The 18,510-nt window shown below is 40.8% G+C and overlaps 1 long non-coding RNA gene across 1 annotated transcript in view; it reads right to left on the minus strand.

Moving 5' to 3' along the window:
* Positions 1-16,762: 16,762 nt before the first annotated feature.
* LOC140707695 (uncharacterized) overlaps positions 16,763-18,510 on the minus strand; it is a 61,290-nt gene continuing 59,542 nt past the window's right edge. The window contains exon 2 of the long non-coding RNA XR_012087879.2: positions 16,763-16,799. This is a non-coding gene — a long non-coding RNA (uncharacterized LOC140707695). The remainder of the gene's footprint in view (positions 16,800-18,510) is intronic.

Here is an 18,510-nt window from a genome sequence, read left to right on the forward strand (position 1 = left end):
CCAGAAAAATCAGAAGGCTTTTTTGGCCAAAACAAGCTGTAGAAGGTTTCTGGAGGTAAAATTCTCCATCGGGGTCAAGCTTTTTCCTTGATGATGGTCATCTCTGGTAGCAGCCTGAGGCCACAGAAATAGCCTCAAGGCTGCACCCCTGATCAAGAGGAACCTGCCGAAATGTTAGCATACATATTTTGTAGTAGCGAAAGCTTCTGAACTTTTTCAAAGGCAGGTCCATGTGTAGCACTTTAAAATAATCCAATCTAGAAGTCATCAAATGCTATAACTATCCCTATTCAAGACTGGCTTTCACTGACAAACTAGGGAAAGCTGAGCTCTGAAGTACTGAGATCTGAGACCAAAAGAACATTGTCAAACTGCACATCTGTTGCTTCAGAAGAAGTATAGACTCATCTTGAATGGATCATTGAACCACTTCATGGAGCAGAAGATTTGTCAAGATTCATCTATTGCTTAATTTATTGGACTTCATCCATCCATCTCTCGAAAGAATTTAGACAACAATTTAGGTCCCGTACTTTTCTTGGCCTAGAACGGGGAAGGTAGGGAGCTTTCAGCCCTCTGGATGTTTTGGACTATGATTTCCAGAAGTATTGTCTCTCTAAAGCACCTTGGAGGTAACATTCAAAACATCAATGGAATCAACATTTCCCTACTATTGGCCTACCTTATTTGTTCAAAACAGCCTTGCCTCTCTGTAAATGTCTAACAGAGAAGGCAACCCTACAGGAGGCGGCTCATTTAAAATCATTATTAGGATTAATAGTCATCAGCATTTGGAGAGCACTGACATTTTTCTCAGCGCTGTTCAAAGATGAAAAACAGAAGGCATCCTCTGCCTGCTGGCTCACAATCCCACTGCTACAATGTCAACCATCAAAATCTGGCTGACTGATTTGTGGAAATGAAAACAAATGAAGCCAATGAAGAATGAATAAGTATGTGACATGTGGCACTCATTTGTGACTGTGGCAAAATGAGCCCCTTTCATTCACTATAGAATGAATGCACACCCCTAATTGGCATATTGGCATGTGAAACAATTATAAAGCAAACGAGGAATCCATGAAGAAAGTGAAAAGGGTGGAATAGAAGACAGCGCCATCTAAGCAATGCGAAGTCAGTTTATGGCAAAATTACCAACATTTAGTGAGGGAAAAACATCTATTGCTTTAAACCTTTTATTATGTATCAAGCATATCTACTTGTCAGGTAGGTGTCAGTATTAGGTTTTTCTGGGAGGAATGGAGGATAAAACCCAACATATAAAATTAATGTGCTGATCTATATTTCACAATTGACAGGAACAGCTTTAGTTCTGGAAAAACAGAAATATGTTTTCACCCTTTCACACCCTACTTCTTTCTCTCTAAATGGGTGATGTAACGGAAAGCTATTGCACATCGATTCCTCAGCAATACATAGAATTTTCAAAGACATGCTAGTTTTGCTCTTAATAAAGCGTTCAGAAATCTTTTCGAAAACAAATCAGACCCATACAATTAAAATGTTCTCTTACAACCATATTGTAAGAGGTCTTTAAATGCTGCTGTTGGTCTCTTTCTACCAGAACTTTGGGATACACAACGAGCACTCTGGACTTTAATAATAATCATGTGCCACCAAGTCAATTTTGACTTATGGCAGTCATTTTCAGGGTTTTCTAGGTAGAAAGTACTCAGAAGTGGCTTATCTTTCCCTTCTGGGGGCATCCTGGGACTGTACATCTTGCCCAAGGCCATGCAGGCTGGATCTAATCCCAAGAGGCACAGTAGGAAACTGAACTCCCAACCTCTGACTTCACAGCCAGAGATCAAAGCCATTCAGTTATCGAGCCAGCTCCACTCTGGACTTTAGAGAAAGCTGATTTCTAATCAGTTTAGTGAAATACTGGGTCACATTCCATGGTCAGAAATTTTAGATTAGGCATCCTTCAGTCTTGAGAGACTATGGTAACGTGCTCTGTATGGAGGACTTGGAACAGCATCTAGTGTGGCTGAGGAGGCCAATTCGAGAGTGACAATCCCTTCCACACTGAAGACAAATGCAATCTGTCCCCTGTCCAGCTCCCTGGTTTTGCTGCTTTCGGGACTGCCTCTTTGCCTCGGCCTGCTAGACAAGGGTCTCTTCAAGTTGGGAGAGGCCATGATGCAACGCCTGCCTCCAGGCTGAACGCTCAGATGTCAGGGTTTCATCCTAAGGCCTTCAGGTCCCACGTGCGTATATCCTTATATCACAGCTGTGGTTTCCCTCTGGGGAGCTTTCCCTGCACTAATTCTCCATATAGGAGATCCTTTGGAATCCAACCATCAGTCATTCTCACGATATGCCCGAGCCAATGCAGAAGTCTCTGTTTCAGTAATGTATACATGCTAAAAATTCCAGCTCTTTCCAGGACTACTCTCTTTGGAACTTTGTCCTGCCAGGTGATACAAAAAATCCGTCAGAGGCAACGCATATGGAAGGTGTTCAGCTTCCTCTCCTGCCGTGCACAAAGGGTCCAGGACTCAGTGCATTACAAGAGTATGCTCTGGACACAGGCTCTATGGACCTGGATCTTGGTATATGTCGTCAGCTTCTTATTGAGCCATTCTCTCTTTGGGAGTCTAGAGAACATAGTAGCTGCTTTGCCAATGCGTTTATCCAGCTCAATGTCTAGAGAGAGTGTGTCAGAGATGGTTGAGCCAAGGTACACAAAGTCATGAACAACTTCCAATTCTTTTGTGGAGATGGTAATAGAGGGAGGTGAGTCCATGCCCTGGCCCAAAGAGGAAAGAGCCCACAATAACATGTTTCTTAAAGATGAGATATTGAAGGCATAGTCACAGGCAATTCCCTTGCAAAAGAAAAGGGAGAATTCTAAGGAAACTGTGGTGGGTGCATAAGGAGCTTTCAGATGAGCCCAGATTTAAAAGGGGACCTGTTTAGGAAATAAAAGGAGTAATGAATCAGCAAGGAAGAGTACAAACAAGTAGCCAGTATTTGCAGATAGCAGGTTGGGAAGGCTAAAGCTCAAAATGAACTCTGACCTGCACACCATTAAAAACAACCAAAATGAGGTTTTAAGCAATGTCTGAAGGAAGAACAAAGAAATGGTAGGCCTGTTGCATTAAGAGCTTGAAGAAGTTCTAACAGCCATCAGAAAGAAGGAAAAACTAAACACAAATGAGTGCCACATGTCACATACTTATTCATTCTTCATTGTGTTTGCATTTGCGAGAAAATGATCATCCTAATACAAGTAGAATGAGTAAGGGGAAATAAAGAGGTGGTACAAACATAAAGCTATTTTAAGTGAATTCATGTCTTCTGGCTCGTGTGAATAGCATCTATGAGTACTGAAAGAACTTGCAGATGTGGTCTCAGGGCCTCTATCTGGGAGAATTCTTGGAAAATGCTAGAGAGCTGTGAAGACCAGAAGCAAGTAAATTATATCTCCAAGAGCAGAGAGAGAACATTGGACAGTTACCAACCAGCCAACTTGATATTAGGAAATATTGCATAACAAATTATTAAACAGCTGGCATGTGAGCACTTAAGAAAAGAATACTGTGGGCACAGTTTTTTTAAAAAAAAAAAACAAGTCATGACAGATTAATCTTCTCTGTCTCTCTCTTCCCCCTCCCCAACAGAGTCATAATCTTGGTAGATGAAGGGAATGATGTGGATGTAGTTGATCGTAATTTGAGCAAAGCCATATGCTTATCCCTCAAGATGTTGTGTCAAGCTGGTGAAGTGTGAGATGGATTATGCTGCTGTTAGGTATGATTGTAACTGGTTGATTACTAATTATCTCTCACTAATTATCTTTCATCATCCTAGAGAGGAATACCATGTGGGACATCAAAGGGCTCTGACTTAGGCCCAGTGGCATTCAATATCTTTATAAACAACTTGGATGAGGGCATACAGGGCATGTTAATCAAATAGCACCAAAGTCAGAGGGGTACCAACAAGCTGGAACATGTCCAAAGAAGGACAATCAAGATGGCCCTGCTCCCCAAAACAGGAGCTGCTGCCCTTTTCCACACCACCTCTCATTTCCTGTTTCAGGCAACTGCTTTCTCTACCTAATGGCAAAGCACACCCTGCCTTCTCCTTATCTTTTTTTTCCCTTCTGTTTTCTGTTTTCCATTATATGCAACCAGCAGGTAGAGAAGTCCCAAACTCCTCTATCCTTCTGCAAAGCCAATCCAACATCCTTGATGCATTTCTCAATGCAGAAGGAGAAATTCCTTCTTCTATGAACTTCCTAACCTGATTGTCCTGCAGGTCCCTGCCTTCTTTCTTTTCAAGTAGCTGTTGAACCCTCAACAGTGTTTCCTATTAGCTTGCCGGCAGCTTGCTAATTATAATTATCTATTGATAACCCAAGATGAGTGGGAGTTTTGTGCAAAATTCAGATTCAACTACCCACACAACCCATATGCTGTCATATAAATAACTGAATACAACATTAACGAAGCAAAGGTGGACAGAATTAACCACAGAGCTATAGCTGGGAATAAGCTTGAGCAGGGGAAAAAAATCCATTTTATTTCAAAAATAGGTAGTACTGGTAACTTCTGTACATTTTTCGATATCAACTCAATCCACAGATTCCATGTGGAAATACTTTTTCAGAGTAGCTTTCCCTAAGTTCCTATGTTTCAGCAAGCCTGAGAAAGAGAACTTGCTGATCCTAGATATTAAACGTCCTATGTTCCAAATATTTTTTTAAAAAAATGCTAATATGTTTCAGACCAGATGTCCTTTCTCATGAGCGAAAAACAGTAATCACATGTTTATGTTTTTAGCTCATGATAAGCAACGGTGCTTAGAAAAGTTATCTTTTCAATAATTGCTTCCAAAATCTACCAGCCACTAGGCTAGTCGGAGGAGCAGAGAATTACAGGTGAAAGAGCAATTTTAATCTTAAAAACAGAACCCAGGAGAGAAGGAATTAAAATGGAATGGAAGTGTCTCACGACCAGACATTATCAAGGATGCTTATCTTCTTTGGAAGACCAAGCACACCCAGGAAAGCTCCACAGCCATTGATTTATTGCCAGCAGTAGGGTCAATATGATAAAGGTGAGTCCCACCTCTGACAAGATAGAGGACAACTGAGATATGGCATTCTACACTTCAAATGTTGAAAATTAAAGGAAAGTACAAGCACAACTGGCTTTGCTAGCAGGAGACCGTGGGGAATCAAACTCCCAACCTCTGGCTACACAGCCAGATACCCAAACCACTGAGCTATTCAGCTAGCTTAATAATCAAATGCCATCAAGTCAGTTCTGACTTATGGTGACCCTTTTCAGGTTTTTTCCAGGCAGAGAACACTCAGAAGTGGTTTACTATTCCCTTCTTCAGAGAGCATGCTGGAACTTTGACGCTTGACCAAGGCCACGCAGGCTGGCAGGAGGCACAATGGGGAATCCAACTCTCAATCTCTGGCTCCACAGCCAGAGACCTAACTCATCTCCCACATATTTGTGGTGTGTCGTATAGTAAGTATATCTCCGTCATCCTCTAATTTGTTAGAATGGGACTCACCTTTAGCCTTAACCTATGCCGTGGGACTCCATTAATTACATGTTTTTAATTTTATATGCTTGTCTAGTCACTCTGTCACTCTCTTTTTTTCCCCTTTTCTTAACAAAACATTAACAAGAGATAATAAAAAGTTTATTATGGTATTGATGCGATTCACCCTAAGGCAAGGCATAATCATGTTGCAGCTCATGATGACCTGCTGGGTCAAAGACCAGAACTGTACACAGAAATCTTGATTTCATCTCAGCTCAGAAAGCTTAACAAACCCTACAGGGGGTGACATATTGCAAAATGGTGAGGGAATCAAAATAGGTCGCTGAGCCGGAGAAGGGTTGAATTGAATGATGGCAATGGACTAGAAGAACTGATAGAATGAAATACTTAAACACAGAGAGGAGCGTGCAGAGGGGTAAAAATGGCTTATCTTGAACACCTTATCTTGAGCATTAAAATATTCAAGATTTTTTTTCCTGAAGGAAAAATGTATTCTGTGGGATGGATTATTTTAAATCAAGGTCCGGGAATGTTTTTGAGCCAGAAGGCCGATTAGTGGAGCTGCCTCCCTAAACGGGCCTGGCCACCACATTGCCATTGGCTGGGTATGTAGAACTTTCTCACACAGTTACTCATTCTTGATGAGACAGGTTGCTCCCACACACTGAGACAGCCTGTTGAGAACCTTGCAAAGGTTCCTTGCCTCTAGCACAAGGACAAGACATGGAACATTTTTCCCACAATCTGCAAAAAATTGCACAATTTCCAGATACCTGTGCAAAGCCACTGTTTCTCTCTCTGTGAAGCAAACTGCAGGGACGCAGCAAACACAAGTACTGAAGGATTGGCTTCTCCTTTTTAACTGAAAAAGATGCTTTGGACTTCCAAACATCCATGAACCAAAATAAAAGCTATTGTAATTATTCACAAGCGCCATATCACAGGATAGCATTTATGTGCAAGGATGAGTCAAGTAAGGATTTACATTCCTGTTATGTGGCTCCTGATGTGACAATCCGAACCTTATTTACTCATACACACTTTGGAGGCACATATAGACAAGAGATGCACCTCTGATTCAGATGAGTCTTGAATTGACCTTATTCAGACAGATTCAACGAGATGCATCATGAAGCAAGAGCCCTGACACTGATAGAATCCAAATCCAAACACACCTAAAGATTCATTAACAAATTGTATCCAGGGTAACACGGAAACACAGAAACCATATTTTCCTCAAATGTTCTCGAAATTAGGAAAATGCCAGGGGAGGGAAGGAGAGGAAAGTTCTAACAATGAGATGGACAGCTCTAAATTCTAATCACAGTGAACGCTTTTACTAGGGCCATCCAGCTCCAGTGTTTTGGAGATGTTGAAGTAGAGATGTCACAAGACTGATCCAGTATAGGCGTGTGATAAATGAAAAAAAAAATTAAACCTCAACATATATCAACCTCTGTTTTGAGTTCTCTCAGTGTATCCCCTGATGATCTCCTTTCCTCTTTTGTTTGTGAACATGCTTTCTTTATTAGGCTAGGAAAAAGTTGGGATCTAAATAAAATTGTTCCATCATACCAAGTGATTTTCACATTCATGCATGCCCATAATTTTTTATGCAGCATCAGAATTCACTTTAGCCTCTCATAGATCAGTTAATGATAAGATTCAGGGACTCAGGAGGAAGAGGGACTGGCTAAAGGCCGGGAGCCTAATTGGCCATCACGAATTTGTTTCCTTTCCATTTACTTTTTAAAAGACACCTTTTATTATCTATTCTTTTATTGGAAGGACTGAATTGGTCCCATTCAAGACCTAATTTGCTTAGCCAGAGAATTACATGTGATAAAATATCTTCCCTGGAGTATTTAAGTATTCTGCTAAATTTATTTCACACAATGATAAACTCGCATATTTGATTTCAACATGATAAAGGCACAGACTGAAGTTGATGGAAGGATTTATCAGAAGGGGGGTAACATGTTCCCTACCCCCCAAAAAAAGAAAGAAAGAAAAAGAAGAAGAAAGAAAAAGAAAATGAATCAATTAAGGATTGTGTCATAATCAAACAAGAGTTTCTATCCATAATCCAGTGTTCAAAACATTTTTAAGTTATCTCGCTTGGGCAGAGATATATTTAAAGTCTTACAGTGGACAAAGAGAGGCTTGGATGAGATATAGAACTGGGTACTTATTTGGGTAATGATAGATGACTCCTTTTGTCTACAATGTTCCACATCCATCTCAGAGATAGAACATGTGTCATAGAGATGTTCCTTGGCAAAAAAGAAAACCCAGGGGACATCTCTATGACATATGTTATCTTCATACAAATGACCCCTAATGCTATGGAAAAGTGTAAGGAGAATCAAATCATTCCACCAAATCTCAACAATGCAGTGAAGATGACCTTCCTTCATACCCTGGCAAAGCCACCCCCAAGTCCCCTGCTGTGCAAGTAGGCATCAGAGCTAAATAGAGCAGAGTAGAATAGAGCAGGGCAAAGCTTGTCACCAGTGGTTCCTACATTAATCTTTGCAAATGTCAGTTTGCAGAAAAGACAGTATGATGGGAGAAGGCGAAATGGGTTGTCATTTCTCTTTCTAGCATCCACCCTTTCCCCATCACCCTGTGCTATAATTAGGCTTTACTGGCACTGAAAAATATGACTGAGAGCTTGTTTGACCAATGTACCCTCTTATTACTAGCATAGAACATGCCAACACACAGAATAAACACAGCAAGCCCAGAGTTGTTCTAATGACAAAATATAAATCCTATTTATTTGTGCCAAGCTATGCTTCTCCAAATCTTTCTGAGACAATTGCCTTCAAGAGTCTCACATTTGTTTTAAAAATGGAAACTGGAGAGGGGGAGATAGAAGGCTGAGAAAAAATGATATAGCCATGCAGAAAACCAACAACAACAAAGGGATGACAAAAAATAATCATCAAAAAGCCATGGGGAGGGGCATCCCCCTCCCTTCCAGGTGGTAAAGAAAAGAAGATAAGACAGATAATAATGTTAGTGGAGCAGAATGTTGCTGAAGCTGATGAATGAGAGGGGCTGGCAGCTTGTAGAAGCCATAGTCTGTGGGGCAAGCTGTTGGGAATGGTGTCAGACAAAATTAATCTATCTGGTGTTGTTTTGCTTGAAGACTGCCATATTGAAAACGATATCGTTCATCACGGCATACATTTTTCATGCTGGTTCTGTCATCTTGGAATGTGTGCAAGAAGCACCCGAGGAAAGAAAGGATGCAAAATGTCGGCAATCCACAAAAGACCTGTGTGTCGTTTAGAGAGAGGGTGAACTTGTGGAGTGAGCTGGCAGATCTTGTGCAAGGCAACATGGACCGCCCCATTTTATGTTTCTGCTTTTTGGGAATTTTTGTTTTTGATTATATCCCAATGGGTGGGGGAGAGAACTCTATGCAACAGGAAACCTAGCAGAACAGGGAGAAATGGCAGAACCCAGTGTTCTTCCTGTGATGCTAGTTTTCTGCCTGCAGTATTATCCTACAGCAGAAAAGAGGGCCTTCTTGGTGGTTGCTCCCAGGCTATAGAACTCCCTCCCAAGAGAAGTTAGGATAATCCCCTCCTTGTTGACCTTTGGCTGGCAGGCACATACATTTTTATTTAGACAAGCCTTTGGCTACTGATTGATAGATGGGGAAGGCCCTTTGACTGGTAGTGGTTGTGCTTCCTTTTTGTTGTGCTTCTAAAATGTCTCTCTCTTGTGTTACTTCAGGGCTTGTCTGAATCTGATAATTCACTTAATAGTCTTTTAATTCTGCAATTCACAAGCCCCCTTGCAAAAAAAAAACAAACCCAGGTGAATCTGTTCATTCGTGTTATAAGCTACCTTGAGACCTGCAGTGGAGAAGAGTGGGATAGTATTAATAAAAAATGTTTCTCATTGGCTGCACTTACTGTGATCTCATGGAAATTCCCCCTGTCCCAGAGCAATTTGCAGTACACCTTCTGACAGAGGAGGGATTCTCAACTGCATTGTGTATATATCCAATCTAAGAAAAATTGTAAAAGTTATAAATAAATAAAAAGATTGTGTTTTATGAACAGATCTGGCTGTGGTTCCCCCCATCTCCCCACCCCCCAGGTCTCAGACAGCAAAAATCCTTCCCACAATCCTTTGCAGATTCTAAAGAGCAGATGGACATGAGACTAACATAGCTTTTCCAGCAATCTGTTTCGGAGAGTGGAATGTGGGCCTGTTCCAGGGCTGGAACACTTCCTTCCTTCCTTCCTTCCTTCCTTCCCTCCCTCCCTCCCTCCCTCCCTCCCTCCCAATATCACTGCAATACCAACAACCATAGGCAGTTTATGAATTGAGCATGGGGGAGCCTCCACCGAAAAACATTCCGGAGTGAGCCTCCTCTCCTGCTACCATGAGCTGCCTCATCTTTCAACAGAACATGAGACACCAACACGAGCCAGCCTTGAACCATGGCATACTCTTGCTCCACCACTAAGCAAGGCCATAACCCCATAACAATAAAGACAGCTAAAAATTAGCTAATACTCCAATCCCACTCTTCTTTATTAGATCGAAATCATAAGGCAAGTTCTTTATTGCACAAAAGGAAGCCAGTACAACCAACCAGTAACTTTTAACTAGTTACTTCTAAGTTTAATGTGGTATACATTTCAGCCTGGTGCATTATTCTGCCGGTTGCAAATCCTGGAATGGCTGGCTTGTAGACCCTAAACCTTCAAGGAGACAAGCCCCCCTGCCTTGGTCATAAGTGTCTATGAGGCAATGACTCCAAATCCACATGAGAGTTTATTTCCCCATTGTGCCTCTTTGACAGGAGCTGGACTCCATGATAGGTCCCTTCCAGCTCCACAGGTCTAAGATAATGATGTTCTTCCATTATATTTTTCTCTCTGCATGAGAGAGAGAGAGATTTGTCATATCTTATATATTAGGCCTTCAGGTGGTTCAATCTGAAAGCCAGAAAAGCTCCAGTCTCCGTGTACGAGTGCATGCCTATCTGCTTGCCCACGTAGGCAGAAGTGTATGTATTTGAAGGCAACCTTGCTCTTCCATGGCAATCAATGCTGGACTGATACCAGCGATGTCTTGTGCACCAGGCTGCTGCTGTTTGCTCATTTGCATGTATGCCTTTTGGGCCCATGGCTAGCACATATGTCCACAGTCCTTTCCAGGATGACATGACATGTCTCCCTCTGTGACAAAAGCATCACCCAGAAAGAAATGTACCTCCTAACGTCACATCTAAAAATGGCACAGCTTGACAAACTCCCCAAGCTGTTTTGAAAACGGTGTTTCAAAGTCACTTAGTTGGAATGATTATTCTCGTAGTGCCGAAACAGCAGAGTAGTGCTGCAGACAAAACTGCATGCCACAGCTTAGAAGCAGCTAGTTAAAAGTAATTAGTTCACGGCAATGATCATCCTTTGGTGCAAAAACCAAGGTGTACATAAGTTGCATTATGATTTTGATTTAACAAAGGAGAGTTGGTTTCTTTTTGATTATAACTATAACTCTTAGTTATGCTTATTACTGCTTGTTGCAGGTTACAACTATGCAGTAGCAATTTATGGGAAAGGAAGGCTTAGAGTAGTGGTTCCCAATCTTGGGTCTCCAGATGTTCTTGAATTAAAATCCCCAGAAGCCTTCACAATAGCTGTACTGTACTGGCCAGGATTTCTGGGAGTTGTGGCCCAAGAACATCTAGGAACCCAAGGTTGGGAGCCACCGATTTAAACAAGTTTTTTTCTTTTTTAAAGAGATCTATTTAAAGGAAGGAAAGAAGAAAGGAAGGGTATCAGTCAGTCCCTCAATCACTGGCCATACTAGTTGGGAATTCTAAATGTTGAAACTCCCCCCCCCCAAAAAAAAACCCAATTAGTCATAGGTCTGGAGTCTGAGCTATTCATTCATTCATTCGTTCGTTCGTTCATTCATTCATTCATTCATTCATCTTCAACCCCACCCATCTAGTGGCAAGCCACTAGTGTGAAAGCTTTACATCAAAAGACTACATAAAATAAGTCATCAAAAGGAAAAGAACACCCCCCATAACCCCCTTGTGTCACAAACATACAAACCCAAATCTCAAGATGGTGACAACTTTAGAACCTTTTTATCAATAAAAATCAAGCTATCGAATAGCTGAATAATTAATCAGGAAGAAGATGCTGAAAGGCCTGACTGAAAAAAACCCACGCTTTTATTTGAATAATGTTGTTCACAGTTTGTCCAACAAATTCCAACCTCCGGGGCTTTTCTGCCATGCTTCTGTTTATCTCTCACCCTACATTCAATGCTTTTTTTGTTTTGCATAAGATCTTAACTTGCGGAAAAGTTTCCAAACCTCCCAAAGCTTGCTCAGTACTTTTTGACATGTGGGTTGATCCTGCTATGACTTCCAAGATGGAGTTCTTAACCACCAGATCCATCTTATTGACCACCACAACAGTGATAACAGGCACATGAAAACATAGTTAATAAGACAGCTCTGTTCGAGTGACCACCTCCTTTATCAGTGAAACCAGAAAGAACAGCCTTATAAAGTGATAAGTGAGCACAATTTATTATTGTCAGGACTGAACAGCCTCATCCAAAGTCCATTAAAATACACTAAAATAATCACAATACTGATCCTTTTGGTTAGATTTGTCTCTATACTAATGATCCTCTTTCTTCTCCATTTCTACAGAAGGGCCGAGGCTAGACTATGTACCGTATTTTTCGCTCCATAAGACGCACCTTTCCATAAGACGCACCAAATTTTTAGGAGAAGAAAACAGGAAAATATAATCTGTTTTCTTCACTCCATAAGATGCACAGACTTTCCACCCCCGTTTTGTGGGGGGAAAGTGCGTCTTATGGTGCGAAAAATACGGTATGTTATTTGCCATACAGTTGGCAAGGACTTATACTAGGACTTTCAGGGTAAATGAGATATTTAAGGAGTAGTTTTAGCACTTCCACATCTCCATTGAGTTTGCATAGCTAGGGGAAAGTCAAACCTAAATCTCTTGAGTCGTAGTCCACTATTAGATATCCTGTGCTACAGCATAATAATCATCATCAGGTCAATTCTGACTTTCCAGGGTTTTCTAGGTGGAGAATATCAGAAGTGATTTGCCTTTCCATTCTTCTGGAGGCACCCTGGGAGTATTCAGCCTGCCCAAAGCCACACAGGCTGGCTCTTTTCCTGGGAGGAACAGTGGGGAGTTGACCTCCCAACCTCTGTCTCTGCAACCAAATATATAAATCACGAAGCTATCCAGCCAGTTACGCTAGAGGGCATCTGTCCAGATCCAGCATGCAATCCGTGGCATTGTGTCCCTCATATTAAAGAGACTTCGAGTAAGTGGTAGTGGCGCCTGGGCTCAGAAGCGCAGAATAATTTTAATAACAAAGTTAAGGCCGGCTGCGCTCCAAAAAGAAACTATTTGATAGCTGAGTCCAAATTCCCTTGCAGTGAAATGCAACACACTGTGGGAAACATAACGGGAGCAAAAGGGTTAGCCATGAACTGACCTCATATGCTTGAATGAAGTACATGCCAGGCTCATAATGCTGAAATAGTTATCTTTCATGCGCCGCTCTTTGGTAATGTCGTTTTTCAAGGGCTGTTCTAGATATATATTGAAAATGTTTCCCTAGGCTTAGCTCTTGGGAATTGTGATAAGCATGCTCCCAACAATGTTTTCAGGAGAGTGAGTGTCTTCATTACACAGTATATATTTGCATTCAAATTGGGGTTGTTGTTATTATTGTAATTATTCACCTCACACCTTGTGTTCAGGTCCTGGTTTTTCATATTGAGGCCATGATCACACCAGTGAAATGTTTACATGTGTTCTTGTGTCTTTTACTCCCTGAGCAGTCGCGCATTGCAGTCATATGACATATATCCTGGGGTGTGCACTCTGATGTTCCCTAAATTTGATGCAACATGACTGCTTCAGTATTGGACTATTTCCCTCTGGGTTGTTTATGTCTCTGGGACCCCCTTTTTTCAATCTTTTTTTAAAAAAATTGTTACATCAATGTGTCAGAGACATTTCCTTGATAGGTACAAGTTTCTCTGTTGAATTTCTGCCTCTCACAGCAGAAAAACTTTGTTCTTATTGCAGTTCCACCACAAGGTCCCCAAGAACAGTGGTCCCCAACCTTTTTAGACCCATGGACCGGCTGGGAAAAGCAGGGCACCCCCCCTGTGCTCATGGGCATGTGCGAAGGGTGGCACACTGCTCATGTGGGCATGCGCACACTCGTGTGCATGCACAAAGGGTGGTGTGGCACTTGTGCAGGTGCACGTGCACTTGTGCACATGCACAAAGGGCGGTGTAGCGCTCATGTGGGCACTCACACACAGGTGGAAACAGGCTGTGGGGGGAGTTCGTGCGAGGGTGGGGGGAGGTCTCCGCGGCCCGGTCGGGCTCAGGCCACGGACCGGCACTGGGCCGCGGACCGGGGGTTGGGAACCTCTGCCCAAGAGGAAAACATGAAAGGGCTCAGGGAAAGGAGCACCACCTCGTGGAAGGATCTGCAAATAAGTGACGCACAGAGACTGAAGTTATGTTTTCCAAAACATCAACATTCCACTCACTTAAAATTTTTGTAAAAAAAAATTGAAGGGACATACAGGCAAACATCACTGACAAAAGCAACGCAAAGCGGCTTGCCAGAAAAAAAAAGTATCAGTACAGCTGTGCACACAAGACGCCACTGTAAAAATGTTGCAGAATAAATCCCGCAAGAAGAAAGTAGAAGCCTCCCAGTGGGTGGGATTTGATGTGGAGGCAGCACAGAGGCAGACCAAAAGATTCAGGAATGGCCTTATGTTTTCTGACCAATAATAATAATAATAATAATAATAATAATAATAATAATAATAATAATAATAATAATAATAATAATAATAATAATAATAATAATAATAATAATAATAATAATAATAATAATAATTGAAATCAATGAGGAAGAACTGGGAAACATTTCACTGATGTGACCACAGCCTTAGTGGGGCTGCACAGCTCTTTCGCAAACATTGTTCTTCTCTTTGTGTTTCTTTGAGAACTTTAGCCTGTGTTCTCAACTTGACTTATAATATACCCTGATTTTACACAAAGTAATACTACAATAGCAATTTTATCTCTTCCAATCCCTTTCCTGGGATTATGTGCTAAGGATAATACAATTAAAGGTGTTTCTAGATGCCAAACACATTGCTTGCACAGCACACTTCATTTCCAAAGCAGAAACTCTTGTTTTTGTGCACCTCATTCCACGTTATTTATTAGCCTTTTCCTGTTATTTAGAAAAGCCTATTTAATCCACATGAACAAAACATTGTTTAGGGAATATATACTGTAGATGTTAGTCAGGGATGGGAAAGCAACCTTGTTTGCTGATCCACTTAATCTGTTTTTAGCATGGTACTAACTTTTACCTTTATTTAACATCTTTCTAACAAAGAAAATCCCCATGCTCCTAGGATGCTAAGTATTGCATTCAGTTCCTCACACACTGTTCGTTACTTGATTAAAATCAAACCATCTTTTGTTTCTCACTCTTTCAGTTCTTCTTCAAGAGCAGTCAGGCAATATTCAGAGGACCATGGGCTATTCATACCTACCCATGGACTTTGGAGAGTGTGTCCTGTTGTATGAGTCAAAAACCTGAACCCTGAAGAAAAAGATTCTAATGAAAATGGAGGATTCTATTTTTAAAAACCCTTGTGCCCTCTTGTGGCAAAAATAAATCTTTTGAGAGGTGGGGGAGCAAAAGGGGACTTTCTGAGCCAACTACAATGAAGAAGAAGAAGAAGAAGAAGAAGAAGAAGAAGAAGAAGAAGAAGAAGAAGAAGAAGAAGAAGAAGAAGAAGAAGAAGAAGAAGAAGAAGAAGAAGAAGAAGAAGAAGAAGAAGAAGAAGAAGAAGAAGAAGAAGAATTGGAGATATCTATGAGGTTGTGAGGAGGGTGTCACATGTCAGCCCCAGGAATGCACACAACCCATGGATTGTATGTTTCCCACTCTTGTTCTAAAGTAAAATACAACTACTTAAAGTTCAGTGTTCCCCTGTAGCTATCCTTAATTTGAACCAACCAATACATTATACATGACAATATATAGATCTGAGAAAACTATTCATTTTTATTCTTACTTCAAGGTGCCCTTTATATATGTAGACGCACATGATTTAATGACTTCCAGACAGAAATTCATACTGCACCTATAGGGGCAAGCCATTTTCAACTAATGTCCAAAACGCAGTGGTATATGTTTAAATTCAACATCACTAAAACCATGGCTTTCTTCCTGTTCCCCTAAAACCCTTTGTAGCACTAAAACCCTACTACAGAGGCATGCCCAGCCCTCTGAAGCACGTTTTTAGGGTGTACAGGAGGTCCTCAGGAAAAGAGGAAAATCACCAATTCCAACACAAGCAATGGGACTCAGTAGAAGTGTAACACTGAGTCTTAATGTGCATTTTTGCCTCGCTCAAATTCTTTACTATATGTTGAGATGCTTGTCCTTGTTGAATGGAAATTCATGCCTGTTTTGTTATCCCCTTTTCCAAATATATGCATTTTTCTCAATACTTTATGTGCCTCTTTACACTTTTTCCCTCACTGAAGAAAGATTGTTCTTGTGATTTCCCCCAAAATATGCCTTTTTAGTTATGTACATTTTTGTTGTTGTTTAGTCGTTAAGTTGTGTCCGACTCTTCATGACCCCATGGACCAGAGCACACCAGGCCCTCCTGTCTTCCACTGCCTCCCAGAATTGGGTCAAATTCATGTTGGTAACTTTGATGACACTGTCCAACCATCTCATCCTCTGTTGTGGCCTTCTCCTCTTGCCTTCACACTTTCCCAACATCAGGGTCTTTTCCAGGGAGTCTTCTCATTAGATGGCCAAAGTATTGGAGCCTCAGCTTCAGGATCTGTCCTTCCAGTCAGCACTCAGAGTTGATTTCTTTCACAGTCGATAAGTTTGTTCTCTTTACAGTCCACGGGACTCTCAAGAGTCTCCTCCAGCACCATACTTCAAAACCAAGGTGATGTCTCTGCTTTCTAAGATGCTATCTAGATTTGTCATCACTTTCCTCCCAGGATGCAGGTATCTTTTAATTTCGTGGCTTCTGTCACCACCTGCAGTGATCATGGAGCCCAAGAAGGATTTACTTGTCCTTAATTTTTTTTAAAGTCATTATCTTCAGTTTTGCTGGAAGAATTGTAGAAGACCTATCAATAAGAGAAGAGAGAAGAAAATAGAAGAAAAGTTACATCTAAAAAATAAAACTGGTAATTGAACTGACTACATATTAAAACCATAGCAGATATTAAACAAAAAATATACATTTCTGGCGACCAGCCATAACATGTTAAAGGATTTTACATGAACATTTATATTGCAGATACCTATATTGTGAGGTAAGAATTCAGGGAAAGGAATAATTACTTTTTTGGACTTAAAACTCTATGAAAACTCCAGCCAACAGGGCAGATTTTAAGCAATTTGTTGTCACTCAGATTTAAATTAATGTCTTTATTTGCAATTCAAATTAAAATTAAAGCCTTTTTAAAATGATGCAATATTGTGACCACAGCTGTAGTAGAAGAAGAAGAATTCCAAAGAGATTTGAAGGCATCATTCCTCCAAATAGTGTTAGGAGATACGAGTCCTCTCCTCAAAGCAGAAAAGCAAACTGTGTGAAACTCTTGTTTATCTATTTCAAATGAAGAAAAGGTTGACTTAGCATATAAGCCTGCTGAGATCCATAATGTGGCATTCTAAGAAGCAAAGGAAATTTCAAACATCATTTTTAAACCTCTCGGACTAGTCACACTCCAGTGTGCTGTGCTTTAATGTGAATAAATGTACGACTTTTGTCCTCGGCAGGGGATGTTCTCACAATGAATTATATTGCACAACTGCTAAGATGTTCATTCTCTATATCATAAAATATGCTGTCCTATACAGGGGAGAGTACATCAGCAGCCAATTTATGCAAACTTACATAAAGTACATTAAAATATAGTTACTTAAAGTGGGCTGTAGTGCATAATCCATTAATTCAATATTTTCACAGTGCACTGGAAATGCAGTTGTTTATTATCAGAGGTTCTGCACCAAGCACTCAAAATGAAATCTTCAAGGAATTAATGCAGTTGAGGGCACCATGTTTGCCAAGTTTCACCTGGGACTTTTCTGTAAATGCTTGTATATAAGGCGTGAGTGGGGTTGAAAATATATTGATTAACTACCCCTCTTCTCTAGAAGCTTCTCATCCTCAGACCTAGAAATACTTTATTGGACTATAATGCCCAGCCAACATGCTGGATGTAGTCATACGGAGACGGTAGTCCAAAGTAATCATTTTCCTCATCTTTGCTTTTCTGTTATATCTGGGTGGCAAGCACCTCAAGGGAAACCCCCTCTCTGCTTATGCCCCCAAGGAACAGCTGATCTGTGGGGGGCATAAGCAGATAAGGAATAAAGTGACAAATATAAAAGGGTTATATTCACTGCTTCGTATTCCTTGGTGTCTCTAGACCCCAAGAATATGAAGCAACAAATATCTGGCAAATCAGGGATATTTAACAAATACTGTATCCTGATTCGTTTTTATATTCATCCCCATGTCTAGTCAAGATACGTAGGTCAGGTGGTGGCACTGGTCTCCTGACTTTGCTGTTAGGGAGAATGATGATAAGAAGGACACTGACATCATTTATTTATTTTATTTTATTTATTTTATTTATATCCCGCCTATCTAATCAATTAAGATTACTCTAGGCGGCTTACAACAATAAAACAACAACAATACAGTTAAAATAATTATACAAAGGAAAGGTTACGACAAGATGGGACAGAACTGAGGAAGTAGAAGGAAGGGGGATCAGGAGTTGATAAACGGGAAGGCCTGCCGGTACATCAAAGTTTTTAGTTGTT

The sequence above is a fragment of the Pogona vitticeps genome, chromosome 5, assembly GCF_051106095.1.
Source record: "Pogona vitticeps strain Pit_001003342236 chromosome 5, PviZW2.1, whole genome shotgun sequence".
NCBI lineage: Eukaryota > Metazoa > Chordata > Lepidosauria > Squamata > Agamidae > Pogona > Pogona vitticeps.